This window comes from Canis lupus, chromosome 5 (genome assembly GCF_048164855.1).
Source record: "Canis lupus baileyi chromosome 5, mCanLup2.hap1, whole genome shotgun sequence".
NCBI classification, from domain to species: Eukaryota; Metazoa; Chordata; class Mammalia; order Carnivora; family Canidae; genus Canis; species Canis lupus.
The window spans coordinates 62267465-62291624 of record NC_132842.1 but is presented as its reverse complement, the minus strand read 5'-3'; the positions used below and the strand labels follow the sequence as shown (position 1 = coordinate 62291624).

Here is a 24160-nt window from a genome sequence, read left to right as displayed (position 1 = left end):
GGTCTATGCCCCGTGTCCATCCATGGAGGAGGAGACCCCACGGAGGTCACTCAGGGCCTCTCCATCTGGTGGTGCTCTCATCACCCCCTGCACCCGCGGAACCCTCCACCCCGTTAACTGCATCCTGACAGCAAACAGGAGCTCAGCGCTAAGATTGGATGCGCCCAGCCCCGCAGCGATGCCCATCAATTCTGCCCACTTCCCATTGGCCAGAGCTGGGTCACATGGCCACCCGAACTGCAAAGGAGGCTGGGAAATGTAGTCTACCTGGATGCCCAGGACGAAAGGGCAAACAGGTAGGTAGACAGTAGCGGGCTAGCCTCGGCCTGGCCCCAGTAACACAATCCCAAGTTGGTGGTTCAGCTGACAGCATGTTTTATTTTTGTGACTATGGATATCACAGGTGTGCTTTCTTTCTTTGGAGACTGAGAATACAAAAGAAAATGACTAAACCTCAAAGCCAGCCATTTCTCAGACTCTCTGGCTCCCAAAGAGCTAAAATCTTTAGATGTTAGAGGCTGCTCTGTTCACAACGAATGTCACATTCGTCCTAAGGGACGTATTTGACATTGGGTGGCAGAGTTGAAGGGTTCCATGCTGCTCTTGTCGAAACTCGGTTTTCCTTGAACTACCTGTTCCCCCGTTTATTACCACTATCCTGAAACCTAGTTCCCAAAAAAGCCTGGAGTTTCAGCTTCGTCCAGTCGATCTTCTTAAGGCTCCGTGCTAGTCCGATGGATGACATTATGTGTGTTCATGAGAAAATCATTCGAAGGGCTACAAATGAGTCCTTTAGTAATACCCAGGAGTCATAATGTCTGTGACATAATGAACCTTCCTAAATTACAGCCTACACTAATTAGATCACTTATTGCTACATTCCAGGCCCTGAAACAATTTGCTTAAAGTGATAGTTACCTCTAATGAAAAGATACATAACGGCAAATGTCAGCAACCCTTTTAAATCCTCCACGACTTATCACGAGGACGAGTGTTCCTGGTGGTGCCACATCTTTTGTCACCATTTCCTCCTAAATCAGGTGGGTATTTTACGACCGCTTGGACACGGAATTCCCCGGGGGTAGTAAGAAGATGAGGGAAGGGCTCACTGTCTCCTTCAGTCCTTCTCCTTAGCCTGGCCGCCCCACCCCACCATTCACTGTGGTCGAAATGCTCCCAGCATCTTGCCTAGAAAGATCTACGGCTATCAGCTACTTGTAGAGTGGCCTTTCCTGGAATGCCTGGGGTTCCTGCCCACCTGGCAGGGGCGGGGTTCCCTGGTCTCCCTGAGCCCTTCCCGAGGGGGGCATATTTCACAACCATCTCCCTGATGAGGTTGGGAGGGCTGTGCCAGTCACGGGGGCTGATGGAAACCAGGGTCTGGCGAGGGCTGGCACTGTCACCACCAGGTCAGGCCTGCAGCAGCTGACACTTAGGATCATTTGAGGAAGCTTCACAAGGCACTATCTGCAAGGATGTGGGCAAGGATGCTGAGAAATGCAAGGCATGACAGCAGGGCTGTGGCGCCCCTCTGCCCAAAGGGACAAAGGGAGGGAGCCGTTATCAGAATCCAGACGAGAGAATCCAGACAGGAAGGGTCTTCTCGAGCCACCTGCTGAGCCCCCTCCTGGCCTGTCTTGGATGCCCCACAGGGAGCTGGCGGGTAACTGCCCCAACTCATTCTCCTCCTTTCCTCTCTGCCTCCCTCCTCTAGTCCCTCGCTGGGCTCCCTATTGCTAAGGAGATATCAGGAGATAGCTGGGGGTTCGAGGGACAGATGAGCAGGGAGGGTGTGGGAACGAACCTGACTATTTGGATCAGCCTTCTGGGCCATAGAGCAGGGAGGGGAGAGTGGGGAGCAGCTTTGAGGGGACGGGACACACGGATGCCCAGCACTGTCAGGTTCTGCCTACAGCCGTGTTGTGTGGGAGAACATCTTCCCTGCCTGCTGTGCTTCCAGGTCCACCTAAGTTCCCTAGGGCCCTGAGCAGTGTGGGTGAGAACCAGCACCCTGGACCACCCGGGGTCTCAGCCTTGGCTTGGCTCCTTCTGGGAATCGATGGCTGCCCCTCAGGGACATCTGATGGTTCTACAGTGATACTCCTCTGCCAGAAAACAGCCAGGATGTGAGGCTTCCTTGAGTTTAAGCACATCCTTGATAGCCTGAGGGTGTGTCTCATGATAATGAAGGCGTCCCATCAGAAAAACAGGCCAATAACTGCACCCACTTAGAGAATGGGGTCTCTCTCCCACACTCCTCATTTTTTTAAAAAAGATTATTTATTTATTTATTTATTTATTTATTTATTTATTTATTTATTTATTTATGAGACACACACACACACACACACAGAGACAGGCAGAGGGAGAAGCAGGCTCCATGCAGGGAGCCCCGACATGGGACTCGATCCCAGGTCTCCAAGATCAGGCCCTGGGCTGAAGGTGGTGCTAGACCGCTGGGACACCCAGGCTGCCCCACACCTCATTTTTAAAAAACTCTAGAACTGAAAGGGACTCATCTGTTGCCACCACGGGCCCCACCCTGGCTGTCCTTCAGGTCACGTAGTGTGTGTGTGACTACTTAGGCCATCCGGGGCCTGGAGGCAAGGGAGGGGCTGGGTTGAGCCCCGGACAGGATGGAGGCAGAGTGAGCCATGGGTGGGGGCAGGGAGAAGCGGCCTTTTTCTAATACCTTCTCACCAGGGATGGGCAGGCACCAGCTCTCACCTGGAGAACACCGGCCTGGCCACGACACCTGCCATGACTTTCTTGTTGGAAAAAGGGTCCAGATCACATAGGTGGTGGGGGCAAGTGATACTGGGCTAGGAATTGCAGATGAGCCTTGCAGGTTGGGAAGGTTTTATTCCAGAACCCAGGAAAAACAGAGCTGACCTTCTTCCAACCTGCAAAATGGCCAGCAGCCCTGAAACATCGGCTTCCTGAAACCTAGAGCAAAACTTCCAAGGTCCCTGCCTGTCTAAAGCAAAAAGCCCGCAAAGTAGAAACTTCTTATTCTTTCTCCTAGTTTCCAGGGTGGGTCAGAGGCCAAGAGACTTTAGTTCTAATCCTCATTCTGCCGCGTACCAGCTGTAACCTTGCAGTAATCACACATCTCCCTGCATCTCCTTTGTGCAATTGCAAGATTGCTTTAAAACACTAGTAAGGGGGGATCCCTGGGTGGCTCAGCAGTTTGGCACCTGCCCTTGGCCCAGGGCGTGATCCTGGGGTCCTGGAATCTAGTCCCACATTGGGCTCCCTGCATGGTGCCTGCTTCTCCCTCAGCCTGTGTCTCTGCCTCGCCCCCTCTCTCTCTGTGTGTTTCTCATGAATAAATAAATAAAATCTTAAAAAAAATAAAACACTAGTAAGTAAAATAATATCAACGTTAATGGAAAACAGTATACTAAGTGCTTATGGTGGGTGACAGCCACTGTCCACCCAACAAGTGAGCCCTTCCTGTGTGGAGCTCCCCCCAGGAGGCAGCAGCCCATCTGGGGATGGTTTTCAGCCCTCCTCATGTACAGATGGGGTCTGTGTTCCAATAAAACTTTATTTACAAAAACAGGTGATGGGCCGCATTTGGCCCACAGGCCATAGTTAGCCTCTAGTATAGAGAATGCCTGTATATCCTTTTTCTAAATTTACCAGCTAGTAATGTTCACTAATCACCTGTTAAGCACCATTCGCTGATCTGCATCTGCCGTGTGCAGGAATGTGGCAAGGTTCTGGATCTTACTCTTAAATTCTTCCAGCCAGCATCTATTGAACCCCCTCTTGTGTGCCAGGTGCAAAGTCCCTCTGGAATTTGGCTGTGAGCAACAGAGGCTCAGGCTCTGCCTGCAAAGTTACATTCCAGGGGCTGCGACAGATACAGAGAAGCACAAGTGCTAGGGAAGCATGTAGGGAGGACCTCTAATTCAGACTGGGAGGGAAAGGGGGGCTTCTCAGAGGCACTGACACACAGGGCAAGGCGACTGCTGCCTTCATGGATCTTCCAAGATGTGTCCTTGGCACCTGGCACGCTCACTCTTGCCCTGCCTGAGACCGGCCGCGGGGGACTCTGAAACACTAGGAGATGGTCTAGCCACAGGATGGAGGGATCCTGAATCCCCAGATCATCACAGGGAGAAAAGCTGCCTAGGGACCATAAGCACCTTCTCTGAGTTGTCATATGAGTGAGAAATAAATCTCATTGTGTCGCGATGCTGAAATTAGAGGGGTTATGTATTACGGCATCTAGCGCTATCCTCGTTAATAAAATGCTTTATGCACACCGTCTCGTTTAAGCTTCTCAGAAATCCTGTGCAATACCCCAGTTTTACAGATAAGGATGCTGAGTCTCAGAGAGGTTAAGTGGCTTCTCTGAGGTCACACAGCTAGTAAATTAAATAGCCCACAGTCTATCCCGGAGGAGTCTGTCTCCAGCGCCCACACTTCTGAGCCCCGTCTGCGGCTCAGATTCTGATTGATACATAACCCAGCCCTCCTGTCCTGTCTGTGCAGCTTAGCCCAGAAGAAGCAGGGGACCGTCCTGTCCTGGGACTCGTATTAATGGGATGAGACAGGAATTCCCCAGGGCTGGGACCGAAGGCCAGAGGCCAGACAGGAAAGGGCAGTCCCCTGGCCTTGGGGAGAGCCCGGTTTGCCAGGCGTTTGGAGACTGCTGCGGGCCCCAGACCCTGAATTCCTCCGAGACCGTGGGAGAGAGAGGCAGGCAAGTGGGAGGACCCCCAGGATCCCTTCTCGGTTCCTGCTTCCTTGCAAATGTTTTCCTTCGCCGGCCAGTGAGGTACCTCTCTCTTTGTAGCCAACATGTCCAAGGCTGACAGGCTAAAACTGCTCGCTTGCTTTTAAGTGTCAGGAGATGTAAATAGTTTTAGTCTTCAGTGGTTTCTGATTGAATCTCCTTTTGAAGTAATGATAGCTATAATTTAAAGCAACAGTTACCATATTTTCCTTGCTGCCTGGCCGTCTTTGAAGCACTAAGTATAAATCTGCTTAAAATCTTAAAATAGCTGTAGCCCTGTCTCAATATTCGACCAGGAGCCAGGGAGATTCGGCCTCTAATTGCCATCATCTGTAACTAATATCAGGAGCGGAGCGGGCCCGTGACAAGGTGGCCAGCAGAATTGCTCTGACCTGGGCAGGGAGGTGGAGGCAGAGACATGGTCTCCCCTGGGGACCCTTGACTTCGGTTAGAGTTCGGAAGAAGCCCGTCCTGAAATTAGGACCAAATGGGCTCTGGGCTGTTAGGAGATCTTTCAGGACCGTCTTTTCCAGGCCTCTCCAGGACTGTGATGGAAATGAGCAGGGCCTCTCCTGCAAAACAGAACCCAGAATGTTCAAGGGCGGGCAAGGCCTTGGTCCCAGCTGATGGAATTCCCAGGGGCCATGTCCATGGCCAGGTTAAGGCATGCCATCCTTCTTCAGAGGAGGAGGCCGGCTGCAGAGATTTCCAGGGTGGCTGCTCACCCATGAGGAATAATACACAACCATTTCTGCCGCACGTTGACAAACACAGTTAAAATAGCTTTTCAGGGATGCCTGGGTGGCTCAGTGGCTGAGCATCTGCCTTTGGCCCAGGGCATGATCCTGGGGTCCTGGGATCGAGTCCTGCATCCGGCTCCCCATGGGGAGCCTGCTTCTCCCTCTGCCTGTGTCTCTGCCTCTCTCTATGTGTCTCGTAAGAATAAATAAATAAGATCTTTAAAAACAATAAAAAATAATAAAATAGCAGTTCACTCTTAAATTGGCCACTGCATTTTCGTTTATTCATGAATATGAATTTATTCGACAAATACTTACCATGTCCCTACTGCACGCAGGGCAGCGAGCAAAACAGTTGAGAACTCCAGCCTTGACAGGTTACATTAAGCGCTATTGAGATAAGGAAGACAGGGAAGGGCTAGGGAGCAAAATAAAGGAAAGGAAGAGGGGAGTGGTGACCTTGCACTTTTAAATAGCCTTGAGTGTCACCAAGAAGGTGGCATTAAGTGGCTTTTCTGTCTTTGTAAAAACTTTTCAAGGGAAGGTATACCATGTATCTGGGGATTCTTTTTTTTTTTCTTAAGATTTTATTGATTTGAGAGAGTGAGAGAGTGTGAGAGAACGAAGCACGAATTGGGAGTGGGGAGGGGCAGAAGGAGAGGGAGAAGCAGGCTCCCTGCTGAGCAGGGAACTCGATGTGGGGCTCGACCCCAGGACCCTGGGATCATGACCTGAGCTGAAGGCAGACGCTTAACCAACCGAGCCACCCCATATTTAAGGCATTTTGAAGAATCATGGTGGGAAATGTTCAGAAAAGTTGACAATATGTATCTTTCAGTGCCAGGATTTCAGGTGATTTTAACTTCTGCTTTACTGTGCAGGCATTTTCTGAATGTCCTAGAATCAACATGAATGTGTTTTAGGAAAAGGTGGCAATTGAGTTTGGCAGTTCCCCCAGTAAATTAAACATAGAATTACCATATGGCCCAGCAATTCCACACCTAGGTATATATACCTGAAAGAATTGGAAGTAAATATTCCAACAAAAACTTGTGCACGAAGGCTCATAGCAGCAGCATTCACAATAGCTACAAGATAGAAGCAGCTCGAAAGTCCCCCAGTGGGTGGAGGGATTAGCAACCTGGGGTGCATCCATGCCATGGAGTATTATTTGGCCAAAAAAGGAACAAAGTGCTGCTAGACACTACAACAAAGATGAACCTTGAAGACAGTATGCTCGGTGAAAGAAGACAGATGCAAAAAAAAAAAACCACATAGTGTAGCATTCCATTTATATGAAATGTTCAGAATAGTCAAATCCATGGAGACAGAAACTGGTTGCCTAGGTTTAGGGTTTTGGACTATAGGGTTTTTGGAGTAGGGCGGGCAGTGACGAAAATATTCTGGAACCTAGATGGTGGCAATGACTGTCTAACACTGAATAGTCTAGAGTCACTGAATTGTGCGCTTTATTATTTATTTTATTTTAAATTTGTTTGAATTCAATTAACATGAAATGTTAATTAACACATAATTAATGAACATATAATGTATTATTATTTTTGGAGGTAGAGGTCAGTGATATATATATATATATATATATAGATAGATAGATAGATAGATATAGATATATATCTCAGTCTTATATAACACCCAGTGCTCATCTTATCACGTGCTCTCCTTTATGCCTATCACCCAGTTACCCCATCCCCCCACCCACCTTCCCTCCAGCAACCCTCAGTTTGTTTCCCTGAGTTAAGAATCTCACATGGTTTGTCTCCCTCTCTGATTTCTTCTTGTTTTATTTTTTTCCTCTCTTCCCCTATGATCCTTTGTTTTGTTTCTTAAATTCCACATATGAGTGAGATCATATGAGAATTGTCTTTCACTGATTGACTTATTTCACTCAACAGAATACCCTCCAGTTCCATCCATGTCCTTGTAAATTGCAAGATTGCATTTTTTTTTTTTTGATGGCTGCATAGTAGTACTTTAAACTTGGTAAAATGGTAAATTTGATGTTATACATATTTTTCTATAATAAAGAAGAAATGGGGATGCCTGGGTGGCTCAGCAGTTGAGCGTCTGCCTTTGGCTCAGGGCGTGATCCTGGGGTCCCAGATCGAGTCCCACATTGGGCTCCCTGCAAGGAGCCGCTTCTCCCTCTGCCTGTCTCTTTCTGTGTCCCTCATGAATAAATAAATAAAATCTAATAAAAGAAGAAGAAGAAAAAAAAGTTGTTGGGGAGTTCCTGGAAAACTCAGTTGGCCCTATATGCCCACGAGAGGCCTGTGGTGTTTGTCAGGTGACCGAGGTGTCAAGTGCTAGGGGAGCTTGGCAGCAGCCCCATTAGAAAAACTCATTTCTTCTAGTAATTTAGCAAGCACCTCCTGGATGCCTGGCAGTGAGGCCACGAGGGTGGGCACCGGCGGGCCTCCTCCCACGGAGCCTCCAGCCGGAAGCGGCCTGGGAAGGGCCACGAGGTAGTTGAGTGGGCCGAGGGGAGGCATGGGGGGAAGCTGTTTGTGTGAGGCTGAGCTGTGAATCCAGCTGCTTCTGCCCTGGCCCCGACACGCCTCTCTGGGCCGAGGATACAGATCTCAAAGGAGAGGCCAGACAGACGCTCTGGGAGGCCACGCCGAGTGCATGATGGGGGTTAGCAGCAAAACAAGCTGGGTGGCTCTGGAGCCCATTAAGGGATTAACAATTTTCCACAGATGATCCACAGAAAGGGCAGTCTGGACACAAATAATTGAGAAAGAGCCTGCTCTCCTAAAACCTGGGCATTCCAGCCTCCCTCAGAAGAAATTCTCATGCTTGTGAGGACTGCAGAAGTGAAGATGTTTTTCCGTGGAGGGCGAGGGAGGAGAGGGGCCCTTTCCTACCATCACGTGCACGGGGCACGCCCTGTCTTCACACCTGCCTCTTGCCCTGGCTTCGCCCGGGACCCAGACACCAGCCCCTGCCATACGACCGCCCAGCTGCACCCCTGGGACTCAGCCCACGACGCGTGACTCACTAGAACTTTCTGGGTCATGCTTTAGAGCTGAGTGCCTTTGTGCCAAAATATAAGGCAGAAAGATGCCAGCAGCCCAAGGGGCTCGTCTGCTTCTCTTGCTATTTCTCCGGTGAGAAAAGGCAATGGCCTGCTCCAGGCCGAGGCGCAGAGATGGGGGCAGCTGCCAGCGCAGCAGAGGCTTGGTGCCCACTCCAGCCCTAAGAGAAGTCACCTTGCCCCTGCGCACAACAGGGTGAAGGCCTCCCACCCCGCCCAGGGGGGCCCCTGGGTTGGCACGCCTTTCATCTCGTGAATCCTCCCCACTGCCTTCTGAGCACTTGACCCCATCTAGCCAAACCCGACTGTCCTGGAACAGCTCCGGTCCTTCCTCACCTCCAGGCCCTTGTGCCTCCAGTTCCCTCCCCTGGGCGCTACCCCCCCAACGTGCCACCTGTTGCAATCCCAGCCGTGCTGCACCACTCATCTCAAATGCCACCTCCTCCGTGACCCCTCCCTCCTCGAGAGTGTTCTGGCCCCCCTGCTCTTCTCAGGAAGCTGTCTGCCAGGGGAAGGCTTCACTGGTGCAACTCCTCAATCTTAAAGGGATCCAACAGAGGGGCCTCTTGGTGGCTGAGTGATTGAGTGTCTGCCTTTGGCTCAGGTCATGATCCCAGGGTCCTGGGATCGAGTCTTGCCTTAGGTTCCCCATTGCCTATGTCTCTGCCTCTCTCTCTGTGTCTCTCATGAATAAATAAATAAAACTCTTTAAAAAAGGCTCCAATGGAGCCCTATGGTGTAGACCAGGACTTAGGAACTACACACACAGCCTGAGGTTCAGCCTGGACTCAAGCTGGGCAAATCTCTTTACATCTCTGCATCTCCATTTTCCGATTTGTGACACAGAGACCACCACCATCATCATCATACAGTTGACCCTTGCACAACATGGGTTGGAACTCTGCAGGTCCACTTTGCATGTGGATTTTTTCTGATACAGACTATACAGGACCGGAAATGTGTTTTCTCTTCCTTATGATTTTCTTCTTTCTTTCTTTCTTCTTTCTTTCTTTCTTTCTTTCTTTCTTTCTTTCTTTCTTTCTTTCTTTCTTTCTTTTTCTTTTTTTTTGATTTTATGTATTTATTTGACAGAAAGAGATGGGGAGGGGCAGAGGGCGAGGGAGAAGCAGACTCCCTGCTGAGCAGAAAGCCTCATGCGGGACTCGATCCCAGGACCCCAGGACCATGACCTGAGCTGAAGGCAGATGCTTAACTGACTGAGCCCCCTAGGCACCCTCTTACGATTTTCTGAATAATGTTTTCTTTTCTCTAGCTTCTTTTATTATAGGAAGATAATAGAGAATACATGTCACCTACCAAATGCACGTTATCAACTGTGAGTGTAAAGCTTCGGTCAACAATGGGCCATTAGTAGCTACGTTCTTGGGGAGTCAGACCTATACTTGAGTTTTCGACTGTGTGGTAGCTCAGCACCCCAACCCTCATATTGTTCAAGGGTCAACTATATTTTCTGACAACATGGACTCCCTCTGAGGATTAAATAAAATGTGTACAAGGCAGGGTGGGGAACTGGGGTAGAAATAAAGACCTGCCTCGGATGCAAAATTTCAGGAGGTGCTCATGACGTCATGAAAGTGCCCAGCGCCTCTCCGCTCTCACTAATCCTGGCCTTGGTGCAAAGCACACAGGCCAGCCTAGAATAATGCCTGGGAGAGACTGCTGAGTGCACAGAGCAAACGTTCAGGAGCTCATGCACAGACTACTTCAGTATTCGTACACCTGCCTATGTGGGTGGGTGGTATGTACGTAGGATATAAGCACATATACATACAATATACGTGTACATTTATAGATCTATACAAACACCTAGAAATATACAGTATTAGTGATTTCAGAATCCGAATGGAGGCATTTTGCCATTATGCTCTTTGGTATTGTTTGAGATTTGTTTGGTTTATTTTTTACACATTTATATTTCTCTTGCAATTAAAAATAACACGTTAAAAAAATCCCGTGAGGCAATTTGCTCAGGAGGGACTTTGTGCTCTCTCGTTTACTTGCTGTGTGACCTTGGCAAACTGTCTCTGCCTCTCTGAGTCTTCCTCTATAGAAAGAGAATGATCGTGGTTTAATGACCTCATGGGATATTATGGGGTTTAAATAAAAGAACACCCTGTCTTTCCAGGCTGTAAGTTTTTCTCATCCGGCTCCAGATGTTGGCAGTGCCCAACAAATAATGTGCTGAATTGAAATGTTATTTCCTTTTGGTGTATTTCTATAATAAGAAGTTTTCCAGCTCACTCCAGATCTTTTAAAACAGGGTGCAGGATGGACTGGAGGGGACAGAGGGCCACCGACCCTGTGGGAGGCTTGGCAAAAGGAGACACAGGTAGACTAAGCCTTTTTGAGGCTAAGGGCCTCTAAAAGATGGCCATCTCTTCGGGATGAGAGAGGATCCTAGTAAACACAGATGGAGGGTGGTGGGGCTGGGAGTGGAGGAAATGTGTTTCAGCAAAGATTTCATGGCGGTGCTGATGGATGGAGATGAGTAATGGTGCCATACTCCACTATGGTGGCGGCTTGGCCTGGGTGAGAAAGGAGGGACATACAGGGCTAACGGAAGGCCAAGGGAGACCTCAGCCCAGGGTCTGTGAAGGGAGGTAGTGCCATGCAAGGAGGAAGCACCAAGCTTTTGGTGCCATATCTCCTAAACCTCAAATCTTCTTGCGACCGTTTACTTCATGTGGAGCTTTAGACAAGTTCTTACCCTCTCTGTGCTTCAAAATCCCCGTCTTCAAAATAGGAAGAGAACCGGAACAAAGCAAGCACTTGGTAAATGTCATCCCCAAGGATGCTGATGGTGATGATATTGTTTGAACTTGTTTGAGCAGGCGAATGACAGAAGCACATCCATGCATTGAGAAATCCTTCTAGTCACAGTGGGCAGGATGAATTATGGAGAAATCGGGACAGGGAGGTGCTTAAGGGACAAGACGCCTGCTTAGTCATAAGGAGAGGGAGCAGAGTGGGAAGAGATGACAAACGTGACAAAGAGAAAATAGAGTCAGCTTGGCAATTGATCAGATGGAGGGGACAAGGCAAAGGGGGTGGGGGAGGAGTGAGGGGCAATAAGGGGTCAGGGGAGTAAAGACACAGTTCTGGAGCCTGGGAGAAGATTCCTGTTGGTATAGGTAAGTATTCTGGAATGCAGTTGGGTTGGGCATGTTAAGTTTGAGGGACCATGGGAATCCAGGTTGGAATCCTGAAGAGGTTTGGGTGTGGCCCTAGTCAAAGGTAAGTGATGTAAATGTTCCTGTCACCCTTGAAATAGGTACCTGAGGGGTGCCTGGGTTGGTCAGTGGTTGAGCATCTGCCTTTGCCTCAGGTCATGATCCTGGGATCCTTGGATTGAGTCCTGCATCGGGCTTCTCGCAGGGAGCCTGATTCTCTCCCTGCCTGTGTCTCTGCCTCTCTCTCTGTGTCTTTCATGAATAAGTAAATAAAATCTTAAAAAAAATGAAATAGGTTCCTGATTTGGACATCCTGAGGTCTCAGACCTGGTTGTTAAGATGTACTGTCGTGAGGACACCACAGCTGCTCTTTTCCCAAAGATAATATGAGGAATTGTGCTTGCCTCTTACAAGTAAGGGTGATATTTCCCCAAATATATTCCATCAGTGGGTGTTCTATGAAAAGAATATTTAGTGGTTAAATAAATTTAGGAGGCATTCAGTTAAACAAAAAAGTAAATGTTCCTTTATGCAGGACTTATCAGTGCCTCTAATGTGCTGATAGGTTTTGTGTGTTCTGGAGAAGAACATGGAATATAATATTTCTCAAAGTTCTCTTCCTGCAGAGCTTTTTCTTTATTTGGCCGGGTACTCAGCCCTGAAAGCTAAGGAATCTGCATCTGGGGCGGTGGATGGCAGAGGCCTCCAGGTTTTCAACTGAGAGCAGAGTTTCACCAACTTTCCTGTGCATGTGTTAATGTGGGGTTTGCACGTCTAATAAGCTCCTGTGTGACACCTACATGCTGGTCCACAGACCACGTATTGAGAAGGGCGGTCTTAGAGGACCCCCTTCCTCCGCTGGCTGATCACCAAGGAGGGCACGGGAGGCCTCAGACCTGAGTGGGTGGTTACAGCCCATCGCTGCCCTTGGTAGTGGTCGCCCGCACCCTGCCCTCCAGCTGATGCCGTCCTGGAGGCAGAACCCTAGTTTCTATACTGTTAAGGAAAATTTGCCTCCAAATTTTAAGCTGGAAGTTCACTGGAATAACTTTTAGGAAAGAATCACAACCACATGATTTTTTAGATTTTCGGTACATACATTAAGAACTGTGTACAAATTGAAATGTCTGTACTGATCCTCAGAACAACCAATAAAAACTCAATTATGAAAAAAAAGGGAACCCTAGTTTCTCACAACTGACAGCTGCCTTCCTGTCTGGAGCATGCAAGGGCCCGAGCCGTCGAAGTCCCAGAAGGCAATCAATAGGCAGGAGAAGGAGCCGGGTGACTCACTGTCCCCATTTGAGCGACCAATCCCTGCAATGACATGCGGACCGTCCCCAGACCCTGCAGAGGAGCAGTGGCGGGGCAGATGCCTCTGCGGCCCCAGGTTGGCGGCAGAGCACCTGGCTGGGGATGATGGGCCGGGGCTGCCTAGAGGGTCTGTGCGCGTGTGCACAGGGTGTGTGCGTGTGTGCGCGTGTGCACAGGGTGTGTGTGTGTGTGCACAGGGTGTGTGCCTGTGTGCACGTGGGTGTGTGAAATATGGCTTTCCAAACTGCCAAATCATCTTAATTAGATTGAACAGTCCTCCGATCCCTTATTTAGAATGGAATGTGGAGCCCAAGCTCTGCTTTCCTTTAACATGGGGAGGGAGGGAACGAAAATAAACTTTGGTTTTTACTGTGGCCGAGAAGTGAAGGGAGGAGTTTGGGTTTCAAGGGAGGGGGGCACCGCCCGGGAGGAGGAAGGCTCCTGGGGACACCCACACCACAGGATACCCGTCCTGCGCCCTTGCTTCTAGGCTCTGCTTCTGAGCTTCAGAAAGGCCCTCTGCCAGAAGGTCTAACTTTTTAAGAGTCTAGGTTTGGGGTGATGGAGCACTGGGTTTGAATCTCAGCTCTGCCGTTTAGCAGATCGGTGACCTATCGGTGCTCAATACATGGTAGCTCTTTCTTTCTTTCTTTCTTTCTTTCTTTCTTTCTTTCTTTCTTTCGCTCTCGCTCTCGCTCTCGCTCTCGCTCTCTTTCTTTCTTTTTGGCTTATTCAAGAGCTTAATGGACAAGAATGAATGTGCTTTTTTCACACGAGTTGGTTTTATGGGCATGAGCACTTTCTGGTACTTAACCATGGAGAGCAGAGCTTTTGTTGGCTTCTCAAAACACCCTGAGGGGGAAGGGAGGGCCGCTTCCAGAGGCTGAGACATGTCCAGGGCTGCACGTCCAGTGGACACTGGGACAAGGCTAAATTACAGGTTGACATCCTAGGAGTCCTGAGTATGAGGAAAGTGATTTCTTAATGAACAGTGCCTTGGGGACAAAATTCCTTTAGAACCAGCATGTTGAAGCAGGAAACAGGAAACCGAAAATGTCCCACCTCTTGAGGTGGACTGGCCTCTTTCGGCCCCTGGGGCCATCCTGCTCCGGCCTCACGTAGCAGAGGGTAACGAGGCTCAGCCGTGAGAACAGGCAGATCCTTTAACTGTGTCCCAGGGAGACAGGGGACTCTGGCCTCCCCCAGGAAGGCGCGTGCTCTCCTGCCTTCTCGAAGGCTCCGTCCAGTGCAGGAGGGTCTGGTGACCGGATATTGCTACCTGTGGGAGGACTGCCCGGCAGCTGGCACACTACAAGATAGGCTAGTTGTTCATGAGCCCCACCTCCTTGCTGGGCTTTAATCCATCACTGAATTCTTCCCACCTGCTCCAAACTAGAGAGCAGTTTGTGGGTGAGCAAATGGAGGTCCCAGAGAGGGGAAGTGACTTTATGGTTGTCACCCATCAAGGCGGGGTCCCTTGGCCACCAGAACCCCGGTGCTTCTCGCCGTGCCACCCTGGGAGTCCCCTTCCCCTCCTTGTCTCGGAGTCTGAGTCTGGCAGCTGTGTCCCCTGCTCGTCCCAACCGACGCTCCTCCCTCCCCGCCTCTGCTCCCAAACTCACCCCAGAAGCGCTGCCTCCTCTGGCCCCTCTGACATTATTCAGGTTACACTTAACGCTGCTTCCTAGGACAGTTCCTATCCCCCTGGGACAAACCGGGGGACTTTTTTAAATGTCTCTTGATACATTTGGTTCTCCGGGTAACATTGAGTACATTGTTCCTTTAGCGCCTGGTGAGAGACAGTGGCATCTGGCTTCTGGGCTTATCTCCTCTGCTTGCTGAAGGATCATTGTATTTCCTCTTCTCGTGAAAACATCTGACCCTCCTCGTGGCGTAGATAACAGGTGGTCCCCAGTGGCTGCTTTCTCCAGGGTGCTTCTGGTCCCCAAGGGGGAAGGGCCTCGCACTGGCTGGGTGTGATGAAAGTGCTCCTAAGATTGTCCCAAACTACTCTAGGGAGGGAGGTGACTTTGTCTGCTCTTGTTCACAGAAGATTCACAGGTTGTATAGTAGAATGGAAGGGCTGCAAAGTTAATTGTAGTAACATGGGGTAGAGATTGCTAGTTGCCCGGCCAATACCCATTCTCTCCTGCTTCTGCACCAAAAGAGCCCTAATCACTGAGGGCAGTACTGTGGCCAGCTATAGGACTATTTTCCTCAACATCCCTTGTACATATGTGACTAAATTCTGGTCAATGAGATGCAGGTAGATATTGCTGAGAGATTCTTCCAGAATGTCTTCATAAAAGAATAATCCCTGAGGAAGGCCCTCCCTTTTTTCTTTGCCCTTGATTCCTTCTTTCTGGGGCACAGATGTGATGGCAGGAGCGTCAGGTCCACTTTGGGTCACGAGGTGACCATGGGGATGGAAACAACACGCTAGGAATGGAACAATACAATGACAAAAGGAGCCTGGGTCCCTGACGGCCCTGAAGGAGCCACTGTGCCAACCCTGGACTGCTTACCTCTGGACTTCTGTCATGCATATGGGAATAACCCATTATATATTTCTGTTATTTGGGATTTTCTATTACATGGAGTTGGATCTAATCCCTACTGTTACATAACACTTAAAAGTGGATGGCATTCCAATAATGTGAAAATAATGCACCAGGTTATGTCTTGGTGCATTGTTTGTAATTGCAAAATATTGGAAACAATCTAAATACTACTAGACTTGCTGAACAATTGTGGTGCTGTCCACCCAGTGGAGTTCTACGCTGCTGTACAAAAGAATGAAGACGACATCTGGGACTTAGGTGGGTGGGGGTGATTTCCAGGACCTATTGCTCAAGCAGGATGCTACTTTTTGTGTAGGAAAAGGAAGGGAAAAAGAAAATATTTGTACAAAGCCAAGAAAACAACAGCTAAAAGAATAAAACAGAAACTAATGAGATTGGTTAGTTCTAGGAAGTGGGTGGGAAGGGGGTTGAAAAAAAAGAAAGAATGGGAGGAAGTAAAGCCTCTCTTAATATATGTTTTTGGTTCAATTCTGACTTTGGGAACCATGATAATAATGTCACGCACTCAAAAAAAAAAAAAGGGAGTAAAATCATCAAGGTTGGCGGAAAATCTTAAAATGAGGTACAAGTGAAAACAAATGAACTGAACTATATTTCAAATGAAACAATAAACCACACTGAAAGGAAGGGTTGGGAGAGCAGAGCCCGGTGGTTTTGAAACAGCGTTTGGATGAAAGACAAAAGAGCTCAGTGTGAATCTTTAGCTCTTGAAAGTTGGTTCCTTTTTTGTAATCGTAGAGGTTAGCAATTCTGAAAATGCTGTGTATTCTGGGATTGGGCTAATAAGGGAAGACATGGTGCATCATAGTAGCCAGGTTTCTCACTGACAAAGGAGGGACGTGTACGGAGAGCACAAGGATCTGACGAACTCGGCCCTGCTGGATCGGAATTGGAAGTATCAACTTATATATATATACATAGTGTAAATTACATATATTCTTGGACATATATACACATACATGTGTATATGGTAGATATGGGCTTGTATATGTGTACTGTACACATATATAAATATTTTTATGTGGAGATCTTTATATTTACATAGCTATCACTTGTGTAAATATAGATAAATCTAAATACCGATATACTCATATATCTATACAAGTGAAAGATAAGTACCTAAAACAAGTATTGCCTGTCTCTGGCTATCTATCCGTTGATGAGAAAGAGAGAAATATGGTAAAATGTTTACATTTGAGGCATCTGGGTGAAGGGTTTACGGGAATTCTTGGTACGATCCTTGCAATTTTTCTGTAAATTTAGAAGTATGTCAAAATAAAAACATGAAAAGAAAGAAACCCAAGTGGACGGCTTGTTAGAGTTGATTATGAGGCTCGAACTCAGTGTGTCTGGCCCCGGTTGGGGCTCTTTCTTGGCCTGCGGTCTCCTTGCCATTTAGTGTGGATCTATGGAGGAACTCAGGCTGGGCAAATGGGTTTCCTCAACCCCTTTTCATTCATCTACAGGACGGGTCTCTGACATGCGCACAGGCAGAAGGAAGAGAAAAGGAGGGGGTGCCCTCTGTGAGGGGACAGCTCGTGGAGCCTTAGGTGAGGAGGCATCTATCTGGGTCCCCGTGCGACCAAGGGCAGGGGACTGGCCCAGCCTTTGAGGGCGTCTGTGCTCCCCTATCTTACTTAACGTACTGGTCCTGCTGTCTTCCTAAACACCTGCAGGAAGACTTCTTCAGTGTAAGAGACCCTCCACTCCATTTGTTCTCTCCTTTTATCTTGGAGGGGCTATTTGTCCCCCACCCTTCTGTCCTCCAAAATGTTGCTTCTCAAGAGTTTTGACAGTAATTCACTAATGAAAGCTGAGTTCAGCAGTAATTCACTGTGGCCAAGGAAAGAAAAGAACGAGCTTCTTCCCTCCTCTGCTATCTCTCCCCTAATTATTAGTTTGTAAGTATGGGTCGGAGCACCTGCCTTTGAAGGGTAAGTGATGAGGACTTTGGCAACGGTGTTAGGCAGAGACCTGGGCCCAGACCTTCACCCTGTCCCCCTTAGACTCTGGTGCTCCACCTGCAGAGGGGGCACGATGATAGCTTTGACCTGAGTGAGTGGCTTTGAGGCTAGAACAAGATAAGCCTGTAGATGCTTATCAGAGTGCTCAACAAATGTCAGATACCAGCTGTCATCATAGCAGAGTGTATGGTTGTGACCTCAGGCAGCAGTACCAAGGACGAGCCATTGAGAAGGAAGGCCTTCCTTCCAACCTGGACCCATCTTGCCTGGAATGGCAGTTAACCTGTGAGTGCATTTCAGAGCTTTGCGGGGCCCTCCTGATGAAGACAAGGGTTTCATCTACCTGTCGACCAGCCTTCTCCAAGTCTCCCACATGGTGTGTGACTGGGGGCTCCCGACCCTAGCCACGGGGTGTGTCACTAAAGCCTCCATCTTCCCTGCACTCAGAGCTGCATCCCTGCACTGTAATATTCTGGAAAACATCTTCCCCTACCACCTCTCCTAGGTTAGTGTGAGGTGACAGCAGTTTACTGGCGTCGGGGGGAAGTTGTCTGCTTTTTGAGGGGATAACAGCACCAGGCTTTTATAAGCCCCTGGCAGGTCTCCCTGCAAATACTGTCCTATGGAATCCTGTTACTGTACGAAGGCTATAGAGACGACTCAGGGAGCTTGCCATATAAGAAAGTTCCAGAACATAATTATTTGAGGTTACAAAAGCTTTTTATTCTTTGGGGGAGATAAAATTCTATGTGTTTTCAGCGAGACCTCTTATGCCAAAGCTTCGCAACAAAAATTCACTTAGAGGAGCCTTAGAGGGGAATATTCACAGCTATTGGTGTCGAACCAATTTTCTCCTTCTTCTTGTGTTTGCTTAGTGCGTATGTATGCATACGTGTAGGCATGCGTGTCTGAACATTTTGGAGAGTGTCTTTAAGTAGTATGTTTATGTGTTGCCCCAGTGGGACATATCCAGTGACTTTCTTGAGCTATAATTCACATGGATTGTAATTCATCTATTTAAAATGTACAATATTCAGCAGACTTTAAAATACAGAGTTGTGCAATCATCACTACATAGATTTTAGAACATTTGCATTGTTTCAAAAAGGAACCCTGCCCCACTAGCAGTCATTCGGTATTTCTTCCCAGCTGGAACAACCCTAGGAAACCAGTTCCTGTTTCTATCGATTTGCCTATTCTGAGTATTTCACATATATGGGATCATATGGCATGCAATCTTTTTACAATGGCCTTCTATCACTTAACACATTTTCAAGGTTCATCCACATCATGGCACATGTCAAGACTTCAATCTTTTTCATAGCTAAATAGTATTCCCATTGTATGGACAGACCACATATTGTTTATCCATTCATCAGGTGATGGACATTGGGCTGTTTCCACTTTTTGGCTGTTACAAATACTGCTACTTCTGAAGATTCATGTCTGAGCTTTGTGTGGATGTGTGCTTTCATCTCTCGTGAGTATATATCTCGGAATGGAAATCCGGGTCATATAAAAACAATGTTTAGCTTTTTGAATAACTGTTGATCTATTTTTCAAAGGGGTTGCACCATTCCCACCAACTATGAAGGTGATAGTTTCTCTGCATCCTGTCCAACCTTTGTTATTATTCGACTCTTTGATTACAGCTGTCCTCACGGTGTGAAGTGATGTCTCATCATGGATTTGATTTGCAGTTCTCTGATGATCAATCATGTTGAGCATCTTTCCACATGCTTATCAGCCATTTGTATATTACCTTTGGAGAAAAGTCTATTCAGATCCTTTGATCATTTTTAAATTGGGTTATTTTTCTTTCATTATTGAGTTGTAATAGTTTTTGAAAAATATATTCTAGATGCAATTCCCTTATCAGATATATAATTTGCAAATATTATGTCCCCCATTCTATGGTTCTCTGGTTACTTTCTTGATGGTGTCCTTTATAGTAGCACAGCCTTACATTTTTTTAAGATTTTATTTTTTATTTATGAGAGATACACAGAGAGAGAGAGAGAGAGAGAGAGAGAGAGGCAGAGACACAGGCAGAAGGAGAGGCAGGCTCCATGTAGGGAGCCCGATGTGGGACTGGATCCCAGGACTCCAGGATCACACCCTGGGCCAAAGGCAGACGCTAAACCACTGAGCCACCCAGGCATCCCCACAGCCTTACATTTTGATGGAGTCAAGTTTTTCTTTTTCTTTTTTTTTTTCTTCTGCTACTTGTGATTTTGGAGTCATATCTAAAGAAGGCTTTAGTAGGGATCCCTGGGTGGCGCAGCGGTTTGGCGCCTGCCTTTGGCCCGGGGCGCGATCCTGGAGACCCGGGATCGAATCCCACGTCGGGCTCCCAGTGCATGGAGCCTGCTTCTCCCTCTGCCTGTGTGCTTCTCTCTCTCTCTCTCTCTGTATGACTATCATAAATAAATAAAAAATATATATAAAAAAAATAAAGAAGGCTTTAGCATACCCCAAGTCACGAAGATTTATGTTTATATCTTCTTCTATAAATTGTATAGTTTTTAGCTCTTATAGTCAATTCTCTGATATATTGAGTTAATTTTTATGTATGGAATAAGAAAGGGATACAACTTTCTTATTCTGTAGGTGGATATCCAATTCTTTCTGTTTTGAAAATCCTGAAATAGTTCCATGGCAGTTGGTAAAGAGTGCTGCCCTGAGATCCCCAAGTGTCCCCTCTTTTGCTCTGGTTCTACCCTGGGACCTCCCAGACATTCCCATGACTCACAGACTGACCTGTCAATGCCTGGCACACAGCAGGAGTCTTCAGGACCCTGCCAGCTCTGATGCCAGTGAGGTCCCAGCTGTTAAATATTTTGAATGTCACACTTATGTGCTGGTGTGTGTTATGACGCGTTCTCAGGGTTGGAGACACTAGTATCAATTCAGAGAGGTCCTATAACCTGCCACTAATACTCCTGTATTGTACTTCAAGAGGGTGTTGCTGGAGCAAAGAGAAATACCAATGTGCTGTAACTGTCACACCAATGAGAACCAGAGCAAGAGTGGAACCTGACTCAGAAGAAGCTCAGCAGATGCTTGAAAATCTATGAGCCAAAGACCTCAGAGGCAGCGAGATGAGAATATTCCACTGTGGTTTCCCCACAGGCAAACTGGTCACCCATCTTTTGCTCCCATCACAAATATCCCATCTGAGGACCCGGGACCCTACCCAGGTGGGTTCCTCTAGGGGAGATTGTCTGATTCTCTCTTTGCAGAGTGAGGACGAACATCCACAGTTTTGCAGGATGGAAGGGGCCTCTTTCTTGGAAGGGTTGAATCATCGAGACAGCTTTCTTAGAAGGTCAGAGTTGACAGACCAGTCTACCTTAGTTGTGGATGTGTCCTCGCCCCTGGTCACAGCTCACCACTGATGGAGAGGGACTCTGCCCACCCATCAGATCGGCACTGCCTCTGCCTCCCTTCCCCTCTCATCCTTCTGCTCAGCCCCTCTCTCCTGCAGTGTCTCTGCTCCACATTTCTGGATAATTATATTTTTTGGCAATGGCCCCTCTGCATGCTGTGGAGCAAGTGGTTGAGTCTATGGCCTTTTCCCAAGTACTATTTCCAGCCAGGCTGTGCCATCCTGTTCTTCTGCTGTATTCTAGGACACAAAAGGTCAGGAGCTTTGCTGGGAAGACAGACCCTGGTGTGGAGACCTCTTGGCCTGACTGTTATGTGGACAATAAGGGAGCGTCTTAGGAAAATCAGTGAGAGCATGTGACAGGGACCCCAAGTCCCAACCTTACTGAGTGACCTCAAGAACAGTCCTGACTCCACCTTAATATTTGGGAGCTCGGGAAGGGCTGGCATATATCTGAGTTTGCTCAGGCATGGCAGGGAGAGGACACAGGACAAATGGAATAACTGTTGCCCTCAAACGAGACTCTCTTGCTGACTTGGCAAAGAAAAGCATGACGACAAGTCACTGTCACATGGCAAACCTGAACAAAGGGGAACTCTAGTACCCTACTAACTCTTTTATAATGATGACACTTTAGTGCTCACTTCGGCAGCACATGTACTAAAATAGAATGATTACACTTTATAATTGTATTTAAACTTCTTCTATTTGGCACTTATTAAGCTATTTTTACAGAATGGTATTTATAATTAGAGTATTTAATAATTCTTATTTTAGAAAATATTTGCAAAAGATTGTCCTAACGACCCAAAAGGAAATTAGGAAGAGCCTGATTTTATCATCAAATTCCAAAGCAGCAAGTCACTCGGTGAATATTTATCAAGTGCTCAGTAACATGAGGCTCTGGGATGCACCAAGCTCCTAGAGAATCCCCAGGACAAAGTGTATCCCTCAGCTCAGGATCAAGTGTCAGAGGGGAAAAGAGGTAGAGGGACCATGAAGAGAAGAGGGGATGCCAAGCCCTAAAATTCTACTGACTTTAAGCAAAACATGAGTCCCCAGGAGCTCCCCCAGACCAACCCCATTCTTCTCTCCCTTGTCACCCTCCCAAGACATTGGGATCTGGTTCTTGTTGACCCCTGCCTCCAAGTTTCTTGAGTCACATCAGCAGACCTCCATGGTACCCAGTAGTTCCCCAGGAGGTATCAAAGCCATAGGGCCCATGGGGGCTCTAAAGATCTTTTCAAGAAAAGCTACTTTTATAAAAAGACAAACAGGGAAATATTACGGAGTTGCAAGCTCCTAACTAAGATAAAAAATAAGACGTAAGGGAATGTGCACTTTTGTACCCCACTTTGGGTCTGACGTCAGAATCTCCAGGTGTACTTTCACTCAGCTCTTTTCCTAGGGATGATACTCACGTGGGGAAGCTCCAGAAGTTGGGCCATGACTCATGTCCATTTCGGCCAGATGGAATCTGCTGGTCGGAAAGGGCTGAGGTGGTCTGCCTTTGATTTTGCCCTTCGTGCAGTAACCAGCCTCGGATCCTGGCCTTTGAGGTACTGACCGATGGCTCTCTCATCACCTGCATCCCAAACCTCTTTGCAGATCTTCTTTCCCTCTCCCATCCTGCACCCTTTCCATCTGCCCTTTCTACGATGCACCCTATCTTTCTTCAAGGAACTTCCTCTTCCTGCCACACCCCTGGCCATTGTGATTGGCCCAGTAATGAACACATGACCAAATTGAGCCAATCAGAGTTCTTCCTTGGGATTTTATAACTGAGATGAACCAATTGAAACCGTTTCTTTCTTTCCCTTTGTTTGGATCACCAGCTCTCAAGGCCACGGATACTGAGTTAATGGTGATGGTATACCTGCCACCTGGGGAATTCTGAGAAGATGGCCAACACTGATGTAGATGCTGAAATTAAAAAAGAAACAAAGTACTGATGGTTTCAAGTTCTTAATCTTTGTGAGGATTAAATGAGTTAAAGCAGGTACTTAGCTCATAGCATGTGATCAATAAACACTATCATTATTATTTCTTCCACTCTTGGCTTCCCTGGTTACATGAACCAACAAAAACTTTTTTAGAAAAGGCTATTGAACTGGATTTCTATCTCTGGCACCCAGGCACTCAGATGCTCAGGATCTCAGGAATGTCTTTTCTTCGAAAGGAAAGCTGGTGCTGAGTTAAGTCACACATATGTGTCAGTGACTGTAGTAACCAGGCTCCAAGATGGCCCCAATGATCTCTGCATCATGATATTCATGCCTTTTCATAGTTCCCTCCCATATGGAAGAGGGCTGACTAGTAGAATATTGCAGAAATGATACAGTGTGACTTCTGAAGAGAGATCAAAAAGAACTGTGCCTTCTATCTCGGTCCCTCTGGGGCCCCTTGTTCTGGGGGCAGAGGGCTGCCATATTGTGGACACTCAGGCTGCTCTGTGGACAGATTCACGTGGAAGGGAGCTGAGAACTGCTGCCCACAGCTGTGTGAGCAAACTGTCTTGGAATTGGATGTTCAGACCCAGCCAAGCTTCCAGATGACTCCAGCCAGCCCTGACATCTTGACTGTAACCCCCATGAGAAACCTCAGGCCAGAACTACCCAGCTAAGCTACTCTTGAAATCCGGATGCACAGAACATGTTTCAGAATGACTGCTTGTTCTCTCCTATCACTGCGTGTTTTTTTTTTTGGGGGGGGGAGGCGGGGGTTGTTATGTAGCAGTAGATGCCGACATATTGACTCACCCCTCCCTTCATAAGATCGCCCAAGTTTAGTGGGGATCACTATGAGGCATGCTGTTAGAAATCAGCTCCTGTTAATAAAGTCCCACATTTTCTAATTACATATATCCGCATGCCATGAAATATCTGGAAGGGCAGAAGCTGTGGCCATGAGGAGCCTGTTGTTACACGCAGCCAACCTTGAATATGATTAAAAATAGAGGAAGGGGCACAATATGTTGTTAGTCCTGATAAATTCAGCCTCATGTTGAAGCCTGGTACCTTCTCCTTTTACCCCTCTCATTCCTTCCTTTCCTCCCCTCTGCTCCACCCTCCCTCGTGCATCCTCCATCCTGCCTATCCCATAGAGGTCCAGGTCTCAGAGACTGTTCCTGTCTCCGTTCTGGAATGGCCACATGTTTTATTGAAAGGCATAGGGACCAG

General features: G+C 47.7%; 1 long non-coding RNA gene across 2 annotated transcripts; it reads left to right on the top strand.

Annotated features, from left to right (window-relative positions):
- Positions 1-893: 893 nt before the first annotated feature.
- LOC140633017 (uncharacterized) lies at positions 894-23624 on the top strand. Of its 2 annotated transcripts, none has more exons than XR_012030647.1 (5): positions 894-1040; positions 18973-19073; positions 20553-20793; positions 22390-22540; positions 22817-23624. It is a non-coding gene; the product is annotated as an uncharacterized lncRNA (long non-coding RNA). The 2 variants fall into 2 exon arrangements; XR_012030648.1 differs by lacking the exon at positions 894-1040 and adding an exon at positions 17095-17179.
- The last annotated feature ends 536 nt before the right edge of the window (positions 23625-24160 follow it).